Below are 9,823 nucleotides of genomic sequence, written 5' to 3' on the forward strand. Positions count from 1 at the left end.
TGCCCGAGGCCTGAGTTCGGTGCGCCCAGCTGACTAGCGATGGGCTGGAGAGCACGGGATGGCGGCAGGTGCCCTGGAACCAGCAGTAAGGGGGGGTGCTCCTGATGTCCATGAGGGAAGAAGCGGAAAGGAGGGTCCACTCCCAGTCCAGCCCCGGCACGGCACGGAAAGCGAGGCAGCAGCCCCACGTGCGTCAGACCCAACCCTTGCAGAGTGCCCTTCTCCCGCCACCTCCACCCGGCTTGTTCCACGCCCTCATGGCAGCGGTATTGGGCAGGAGGCGGCAAATAGGGCTTGCTGAGGATCGAGCCGCATTTGCCACCACCGCCACCACCCTCGGAGCCAGCAATCAGCAGGGCCCCGTCATGGGAGGACTCAGGTCCAGCCCTACGAAGCCCACCTTCTTGCCAAAGCTGCCCAGATACACGCCCCATTGTGACTTCTGCAGCAGTGTGGAGGGTTAATGGTGGGCACGGGGGGGCACAGGAGGCGCGGAGGCTGATTGCAGGCGTAAGCGGGAGAACCGCACAGGGAAGAGGTGCTGCCCAGGGCCAGAGTGGAGCCGGGCGGGGCTGCAGGGCGCTGGCGTGGAGGCTGATCGCAGGTGCGAGCGGGACAGCTGCACAGGGCAGAGGTGCTGCCTAGGGCCGGAGTGGAGCCGGGACGGACTGTGGTGGCGGCTCCGCTCTGGGCCTGGGCAGCGCCTCTGTCCTGGGTAGCTGTCCCGCTCGCGCCTATGATTGGTCTCCATGCTGCCACTGCCGCTGGCTCCCGCAATCTGCCCGGCCTCCACACGCCTGCATTGCACAGCTCCTGGGGCCCCCGTGCCCGCTGTTAACCCTCCCGCCACCATGCAGGGTAAGGTTGCTGCCCCCGCCCAGATGCCCTTGCTTCCCCCAAGGTTTTACTAACCTGCCTTTCAGCTGCATTCCGTTTCTCTGTTTGCTTCTCAGCCTTTGCCATGTGTTTGCAGTAAAAAAAAAAGTTCCATCAGACTTTCTAATTTCTTGTGAGGGCATCTGGGTGGGGGTGGGGGCGGCAATCTTATCCTGCACGACTTCGGCAGGTGTCTGGCAGGGGGAGGGAAGCAACAGCCCCTGCCCCACCCCTTGCATGGAGCGCCCTGCTCCTGCCGTTCCCCCCCCCCCCACAGAACCTTTTTTCCAGCTCCGACCCATTACTTCCTCCACCACTTTGTGGGACTGAAAATAAAGTTCAATCAAGCAATTCCAACTTTGCGAGATCTTTTTTTCCCCCGGCAAGAAGTTGAAATTGATTGATAGGTTCGCCACCACGGATCTATCAGAACGATGACAACGATACCTTGTACTCTGGAAAAATTTGGGGAGAAATTTATAAATGTAATTAAAACAATTTGCAATAAGCAATTAACCAAAGTAATGATAAATGGAGATATGACTGAGAAGATTAACATTATGAAGGGAACAAGACAGGGATGTCCTCTATCTCCATTATTGTTTATCTTGACATTAGAGGTACTAAACAAAAATAGAAGACACAATAATGACAAAACGTATGAAAAGTAAGAGAGAAGAATATAAGCTACAAGCTTTTGCAGATGATTTAGTATTTATCTTGGAAGAACCACTAGAGATAGGACCTGTATTAATAGAACAAATAGAAAAATATGATGAGGTAGTGAGGAAGATCCTTCCGTCGCGGGTTGAAGACCCACTTGTTTGAGTTAGCTGGTCTGGCCTGAAGGGGAATATGGGTTTTTAATTGGTTTTATTATTTTACTATTGCTGTATTTTAATTGGGCATGGTTTAATTCTCTTTTAATTTTTGTACAGTTATTTATATATGCCCTGTGAACCGCCCTGAGTCCCTAGGGAGAAGGGCGGTATAGAAATCCAATAAATGAAATGAAATGAAATGAAATTAATAAAGATAAAACAAAAATGCTAGTGAAAAGTATTACTGAAAAACAAAAAAAATTGATGGGAAAGCTAGATATACAGATTGTAAAGAAGGTAAAATATCTGGGGATTCACCTGACAGCAAGATGTACAACAATTAAAGAGGATAATTATCACAAATTGAAAAGACAAATTGAAGTAGATTTGGATAAATGGAAAAATGTACAACTATCATTAATGGGAAGGATTGCAATAATCAAAATGAATATATTACCACGATTGTTGTTTTTGTTTTCAACAATACCAATAAGATTGGAAAAGAAATATTTCGAGGGGCTTAATAAAATAATTCTGAAGTATATTTGGCAGGGAAAAAGGCAAGGATTAATGTAAAAATGTTACAAGATGCAAGACTCAGAGGTGGCTTTGGTCTACCTAATTGGGAATTATATTACCAGGCCGCAGCATTATCGTGGATGAGAGAATGGATCTTATTGAGGAACAGGAGATTATTGACATTAGAGGGACATGATTTGCAGTTGGGATGGCATGCTTTTATATGGTATGGGAAAAATAGAATACATAGCTATTTCCAGACACATCATATAAGGAATTCTTTATTGGTGGTTTGGGAGAAAATAAAGAGAAAGCATTATTTGAAGATTCCAAATTGGCTCTCAACTATGGAAGCGCTAATACACCCCAATATGTTTAATATGGGAAATATTATAAAAGACCTACTAACAGACACGGGGGAGCTGAAAACCAAACAACAATTAGAGGAACAAGGAATAAAGATGGATTGGTACATGAGAACGCAAATACAATCTAGATATGAAAAAGATGTTAAAATAGATGGTTTTAACTTGGGGACAACAGAGTTAGATGAAATACAGGAACTGAAGAAAAATGGATAAAAAAGATGTATAGTTACTACATATGGAATTAGAGGAGGAATAAGTGAAAGAGTCAATGATAAAATGGACAAGAAATTTTGGATATACGATTGAATTTGATAGATGGCAGCAATTATGGGAAAGAAACTATAAACTAACAATGGTGACAGCGTATAAAGAAAATATGTACAAAATGTTTTACAGATGGAACATGTCTCCAGAAAGATTAGCTAAAATATTTAAGGACAGATCTATTTAATGTTGGAAATGTCATCAAATACCAGGTTCTTTTTATCATATGTGGTGGACGTGTGTAGAAGCTAAAACTTATTGGAATATAATTAGAACATGGATAGAAAAGATGATACAACAATATATAGACCAGAAACATTCCTGTTGGGTATTTTACCAGAGAAATATAGTAAAGAGGAAATGTATTTGATTATTCATATAACCACTGCAGCTAGGATTGTGTTTGCACAAAATTGGAAAGCACTGAAAGCCCCCCCCCCCCGCTCCCCTGAGGGAGAGGTGATTGGGAAAATATTGGAATGTGCGGAAATGAACAGTAACAGTGATAAAGATAAGACAGAGTCAGAGTATTATGAAATCTGGGGAAAATTTTATGATTGGGCGAAAAGAGAATATGGTTAAAAGACAGCTAACACTAATTTAGATGGAAGAAAAAGGAGGAGATAAGGAGGGAGACCCAGGCGACACAGTATTGGATAAATGGAGGTAGTATAAATATTTCAAGAAGTATATACTGAGAAGGTCAAATAGAAAATTAATGTTATTGTACCTAATATAGATATTGAAAATCTAGGGAGTGGAGTTGCTTGGACATTACCCCTGAATTGTATTTGAAGAGGGATGAGAGGGAAGAAAGGAGAGGAGAGAGGGAAGAGAGTAGAGGAGGGGGGAAGGTAGTACGAAGGTTGGAGGAGAAAAGGAGGAGAAGTGGGGAGAAATGGGAGGAGAGCAGTTAAGGAAAGAGGAGAGGAGAGGAAGAAGAGGGAAGTATGGAATAGAGAAGAAAGTGAGAAAGAAGGTAGACAAGAGGAAAGGGGAAATGGACGAGAAACACCAAAATTTATGTGTATGTATTTACGTTATGCCAAAGAATGTTCAAACTATCGCACCATTGCACTCATTTCTCATGCTAGTAAAGTCATGCTTAAAATCCTACAAGCTAGACTTCAGCAGTATGTGGATCGAGAACTACCAGAAGTACAGGCAGGATTTCGAAGAGGCAGAGGAACTAGAGATCAAATTGCCAACATACGCTGGATCATGGAGAAAGCTAGGGAGTTCCAGAAAAACATCTACTTCTGCTTCATTGACTATGCTAAAGCCTTTGATTGTGTGGATCATAACAAACTGTGGCAAGTTCTTAAAGAGATGGGAGTACCAGACCATCTTATTTGTCTCTTGAGAAACCTATATGCGGGTCAAGAAGCAACAGTGAGAACTGGACACGGAACCACTGATTGGTTCAAAATTGGGAAAGGAGTCCGGCAAGGCTGTATACTGTCGCCCTGCCTATTTAACTTATATGCAGAGCACATCATGAGAAAGGCAGGGCTAGATGAATCAAAAGTTGGAATTAAGATTGCCGGAAGAAATATCAACAACCTAAGATACGCAGATGATACCACTCTAATGGCAGAAAGTGAAGAAGAACTAAAGAACCTCTTGTTGTGGGTGAAGAAGGAGAGTGCAAAAGTTGGGTTGAAACTTAACATTAAGAAAACCAAGATCATGGCATCTGGCCCTCTCAATTCCTGGCAAATAGATGGGGAAGAAATGGAGGTAGTGACAGATTTTATTTTCCTGGGCTCCAAGATCACTGCAGATGGGGACTGTAGCCAAGAAATTAAAAGACGCTTGCTCCTGGGGAGGAAAGCCATGGCAAATCTAGACAGCACACTAAAAAGCAGAGACATCACCCTGTCAACAAAAGTGCGTATAGTCAAGGCTATGGTCTTCCCAGTTGCAATGTATGGCAGTGAAAGTTGGACCATAAGAAAGGCTGAGCGCCAAAGAATTGAGGCCTTTGAACTATGGTGCTGGAGAAGACTCCTGCGAGTCCCTTGGACCGCAAGGCGATCAAACCGGTCAGTCCTAGAGGAGATCAATCCTGACTGCTCTTTAGAAGGCCAGATCCTGAAGCTAAAACTCAAATACTTTGGCCACCTAATGAGAAGGAAGGACTCACTGGAGAAGAGCCTAATGCTGGGAAAGATCGAGGGCAATAGAAGAAGGGGACGACAGAGAATGAGGTGGCTGGATGGAGTCACTGAAGCAGTAGGCGTGAGCTTAAATGGACTCCAGAAGATGGTAGAGGACAGGAAGGCCTGGAGGAATGTTGTCCATAGGGTCGCGATGGGTCGGACACGACTTCGCAGCTAACAACAACAACATTTATGTTATTAAGACTATCTGACAGATAACAATATAAAAAGAATGTATGTTAATACTTGATAAAATACTACAGTATATTTGTTGATATGTATGGGGGAGAGTTGGAAAAAATAAAAATAAAAAACTTTTTACACCTTTTCCCTTAATAAAGACAATGGCAATTTGGTCCCAACAGAAGTCATAACACGATGACTACCTGTATTATGAAAACTCTCCTTCACCACCAAATACGCTCCTGAAGACATTGCTTCTGGCATCCCCTTCTTGTCTGGGGGTCAAAGTCAGGAAAATGCTTCCAGAAATTTGAGTGTCACACAGGACAATGGTGCCCTGCACGTTTCTGCCCCGAGGACCTGGGATGTTAAGAAAGAAAACCTCAAGAGCGCCCAGACCTATATTATTAGCCTGATTTAACTTTACAGGAAACAATCTAATATGTTCTACTGGCTGCAGAGGCAGAGCAGGTGAAAAAAAAGCCTTTTCACTAATCCAATCGGTTTTGTTGACCCATGTTATGATTATTCCCAAACAGCAACATTTCCAAAAATGTACCTATATTTAGAATACAAATATAAATTGTAATATAATACCTTCCAGATCTCAGTTTTGAGTTATCATAGAAGAATTATATGGATTATATGCAAGGTTGATATTATTTTTAAAGATCTAAATTTTATCTCAACTAGAAGTATTAAACTTTTGCTTACAGGAGGGATCTCTAAATTCCATTGAAAACTAGTAAAAGAAGCTACAATGTAAGAGTAATCATAGATTGGTTTAGTTACCTTGCTTTTCAAAATGTGGCTTTTTGGTCAAAGCATTTTGCCAGAACTACTGCAAAGTGCTTTAGAACAAACAGTCACCATGCAGCCAACGCGCATTGTAACTGGATATGACTGCAACTACTATGATTGTATCCACACTATGATTTATAATACTTAGTAAATTCGCCTCCTCCAGTTGGTTTGTCCTGACGTGTTCAAAATGTCTTCTTTTGGCAGGTCTGTCTGCAGAAATATAGAGACCACCAAAGAGAACTAAGTGAGTAACCAACTCTTTTTGTGTGTGTGAGAAGCTGTGGCAGGAGTGGGGATACAAAAGCAACCCTCCCTCTGTATCACACCTTCCTATTGAATGACCAGTCTTAAATTTCAGTGTTGTTTGTGTGTTAATATGTAATGTCTTTTGGGAGTATTGTTTAACAGCACAAATGTTTTTCCATAAAAATACAGAACAGAGGCAGACAGAAGAGCTGGCAGATAAAGATGCCACCATAAGAGCTGTAAGTCATTCATTTCCCTTACAATCCTGATTTAAGTCCTTCTTTTGGTCTGCGAACTTATATTCAATGACGGATACACGCTTCCTCTAATTTCTGCATCTTAGCTGGAAGAGGAGAACAGCAGCTTATCCAGCGAACTGTCCCTCCTAGTGAGGCAGAAGGAGGAACTGGAGCACAAACTAAATCTGGATCCAGAAAGTGAGTATTATTTTTAATTTAACAACATTTTAATTGTTTTCATTTTAAAAACAAAAGCGATTTATTCATCTTGGCTGTACGAGTTCTAATTCTTTTGTTACTTTTTTTTTGCCAGGAGACGCTGACAGAGAGGAATTGTTAGTTGCAATCCTAAAGAACCAACGTGAAAGGTACCAGAAGGCAATCAGCCGACTCACCACTGTAAGTATCTTACATGATAGTAAGAAATTAGAACAACCTCTGTAAGCGAGATTTTATAATGTACTTGCTCAATTTCTTTTGACAGGAGGTTCAAAGAGAGGGAGAGGAATAGAGACCTTATGAGAGCTCGGGAGCAGGCAATCGATGCCGTCTGCTCCCACCTGCTCTCTATACCCTACTCTCAGAGAAGATTGTCGGTGAGTTTTGTCCTTCCGCTTCTGGGAGAGAAATAGTTGATGCAACTCAACCCCGTTCTAAAATATCTCTTTAACAATTTTCAGCCTCTGCAAGAAGCGAATAGGAGATAATATTTGAATGCGTCAAGAAGGTAAATGTTACGCTTTTTAAAGACATTACATGTTTTTTTTCCATAGAAAAGTTATCATACAACATTAGGTAAACAACAACAACTTCATTGATTAGCCCTTGGGCCATATCAAAGTGCAAAGTTCCAGCAACAAACCGTCACCAAAACTTGATAAAAGCAATCCAAAATGGAATTTGATAAAATACAATTTAAAATGGAATTAAAATAAAATACAATTTAAGATGAAATAGCAATAAAATACAAATTTAAGATATAGATAAAATATAACATATTTCGGAGTCACTATAACATTCAGCTATGTAATAGGAGATTTTAGACAGAATGCCCTCTCTTATGTAGAGCTTAGACGGCTTTTTGTTGACGTGCTGGGCTGAATTGTTCCAAAGGCAAATGTAATTTAAAAATTGGCTAATATTCTACCTGCTAATTTTTGCTGAGAAGTTATTCATCAGATAAATTATTGTCTCTTTCAACTTGCTGGGTTGGATTAGGCAAAAAAGCTGTTTGATATGTAATTTAATGTGTTATTTTTTTACTGAAATTCTTATCTCTGTTTCAAAATAAGATCTGGTTTTTCTTCAAATACAATCTTCAAATACAGGATTGCACTAACATGATTTCCACTCTAACCTACTTGTTTTTAATCTGTTTCACTGAATTCAAAGACACCTGTACCTTTTTGGGGGACTTCCTCTTCTCCCTTAACCCAACCAGGAACAACCAGGACCAGCTGTGGCTCAGAGATGCAGTCAAGTGACATACATCACTTTTTACACCTTTTCCCTTAATAAAGACAATGGCAATTGGTCCCAATATGGTCCCAAATGAAGTTGCAACACGATGACTACCTATATTATGAAAATTCTCCTTCACCACCAAATATGCTCCTGAAGAAATTGCTTCTGGCATTCCCTTCTTGTCTGGGGGTCAAAGTCAGGAAAATGCTTCCAGAAATTTGAGTGTCACACAGGACGATGGGGCCCTGCAAGTTTCTGCCCCGAGTACCTGGGATGTTAAGAAAGAAAACCTCAAGAGCGCCCAGGGGAAAGACATCAAGCGTGCTTTGGCCAACGGCCTTGCCAGCCAAGTTGATACCTTCCATCTGCCCAAATGTCCATCCAACTGTGAAGTAAAAGATGATTAGGGATCTGGAGGCTAAGTCTTATGATGATCGGTTAAAGAAATTAGGTGTGACTAGTCTCACCAAGGAAAGGATTAGGAGTGTCCTGATAGCAGTCTGCCAATATTTGAGGGGCTGCCATAGAGAAAAGGGGGCTGACCTATTCTCCAAAGCATCTGAGAACAGGAGAAAAAGTAACCAAGAGAAAATCATCAAGGAGGAATCCAACCTAGAATTAGGGAGAAATTTCCTGATAGTGAGAACAATGAATCGGTGGAAAGGCTTGCCTCTGGAAGTTTTGGGGCTCCATCTCTGGAGGTTTTGAACAAGAAATTGGACAGCCATTTGTTATAGGGTCTTCTGCTCAAACAGTAGGTTGGACTGGAAGATCTTCGAGGTCTCTTCCAACTCTGTTATTCTGTCTTCTCTAAGTCTCTTTTATGTCCAACTATATTTGCTAAACATCATGGGTTTGGTTACATTGTCTACTCTCTCTTGTTGCTATATTGAGCCTGAGCTAATGTGATGTCTCTTTGTCTTTTTCTCCCCTTTTTCTTCTGCTGTCTTCTCTGATGGAAATTGCAGCTATTTTTGCTTTGCTTTTAATATGCTTTTTCTTCTGTTTAGAAATTAGATGTAGAAGGGGGGAGGGTATGAATGCTTGAACTCAGCTAGCCATAATAATAATAATGCAGCTCTGTGGGAACTAAAGGACACAGACTGATAACGTTTTGGTGGGCTGAGGAGTTGGGGAGAACCTGCACTTCAGGCTAATTGGAGAATGATTAATGACTGCTTCATGGGGGTGAGAATTGCAATTTGTTAAGTTGTATCTGGGGGAAGGGAACCTAGAGTTAGGTGATTGTCCATTGTAGTTTACTGCAGCCAATCCACAAGGGACTGCACTCGGAAGCTACACCTGGTGCAGAATGCTGCAATGGAGGTAGTTATAAGTACATCTTGACATGCACATGTAACACCACTTCTGCTCAGTAGGCTCTTGAGTAAAATTTAAGACATGGATTTTTCATTTACAAAGCCTTTCAAAAGGCCATCTGAAGGACCAGCTATCTCCAATTTTCTCTGCCTTTCCAACAAGATTACACTGTTGGTTAACTCTAGTACCACCTACTAAATAGTGCCATCTGGCAGCGTTCCTGTTCACTAACTCTATCTGCTCTATGGAATAACATTCTCTTGGAGACCAGGATTACTCTGCACCTTCTGGCCTTAGTTCTGAAGACCTGTTTCTCCCATCAGATGTTGGGACTGGATGGACCATGAGCCATAAATATATATTAATACATGTGAATTTTGACCCCAGCAGGTTTATATGTGTTTTTTGCGTCCTTTTACTTACTCCTTATACTTTTTTTGGCCACCTAGAGTGATTTATAAGTTGAAGGCCCTACAAATGGTCTAAAATAAAATTTAAAAATGGCTGCTTTGAGCAGTCCGTCTCTTCCCTATTTTCGAGGATCATGAGGAGTGGAA

The 9,823-nt window shown here is 41.6% G+C and overlaps 1 long non-coding RNA gene across 1 annotated transcript; it reads left to right on the forward strand.

Moving 5' to 3' along the window:
- Positions 1–5,977: 5,977 nt before the first annotated feature.
- Positions 5,978–6,882, forward strand: LOC308660758. Its single transcript, XR_014024815.1, has 4 exons — positions 5,978–6,241; positions 6,433–6,482; positions 6,587–6,680; positions 6,796–6,882. It is a non-coding gene; the product is annotated as an uncharacterized lncRNA (long non-coding RNA).
- The last annotated feature ends 2,941 nt before the right edge of the window (positions 6,883–9,823 follow it).

Source organism: Vipera berus (genome assembly GCF_964194415.1).
Source record: "Vipera berus genome assembly, chromosome: 1".
NCBI classification, from domain to species: domain Eukaryota; kingdom Metazoa; phylum Chordata; class Lepidosauria; order Squamata; family Viperidae; genus Vipera; species Vipera berus.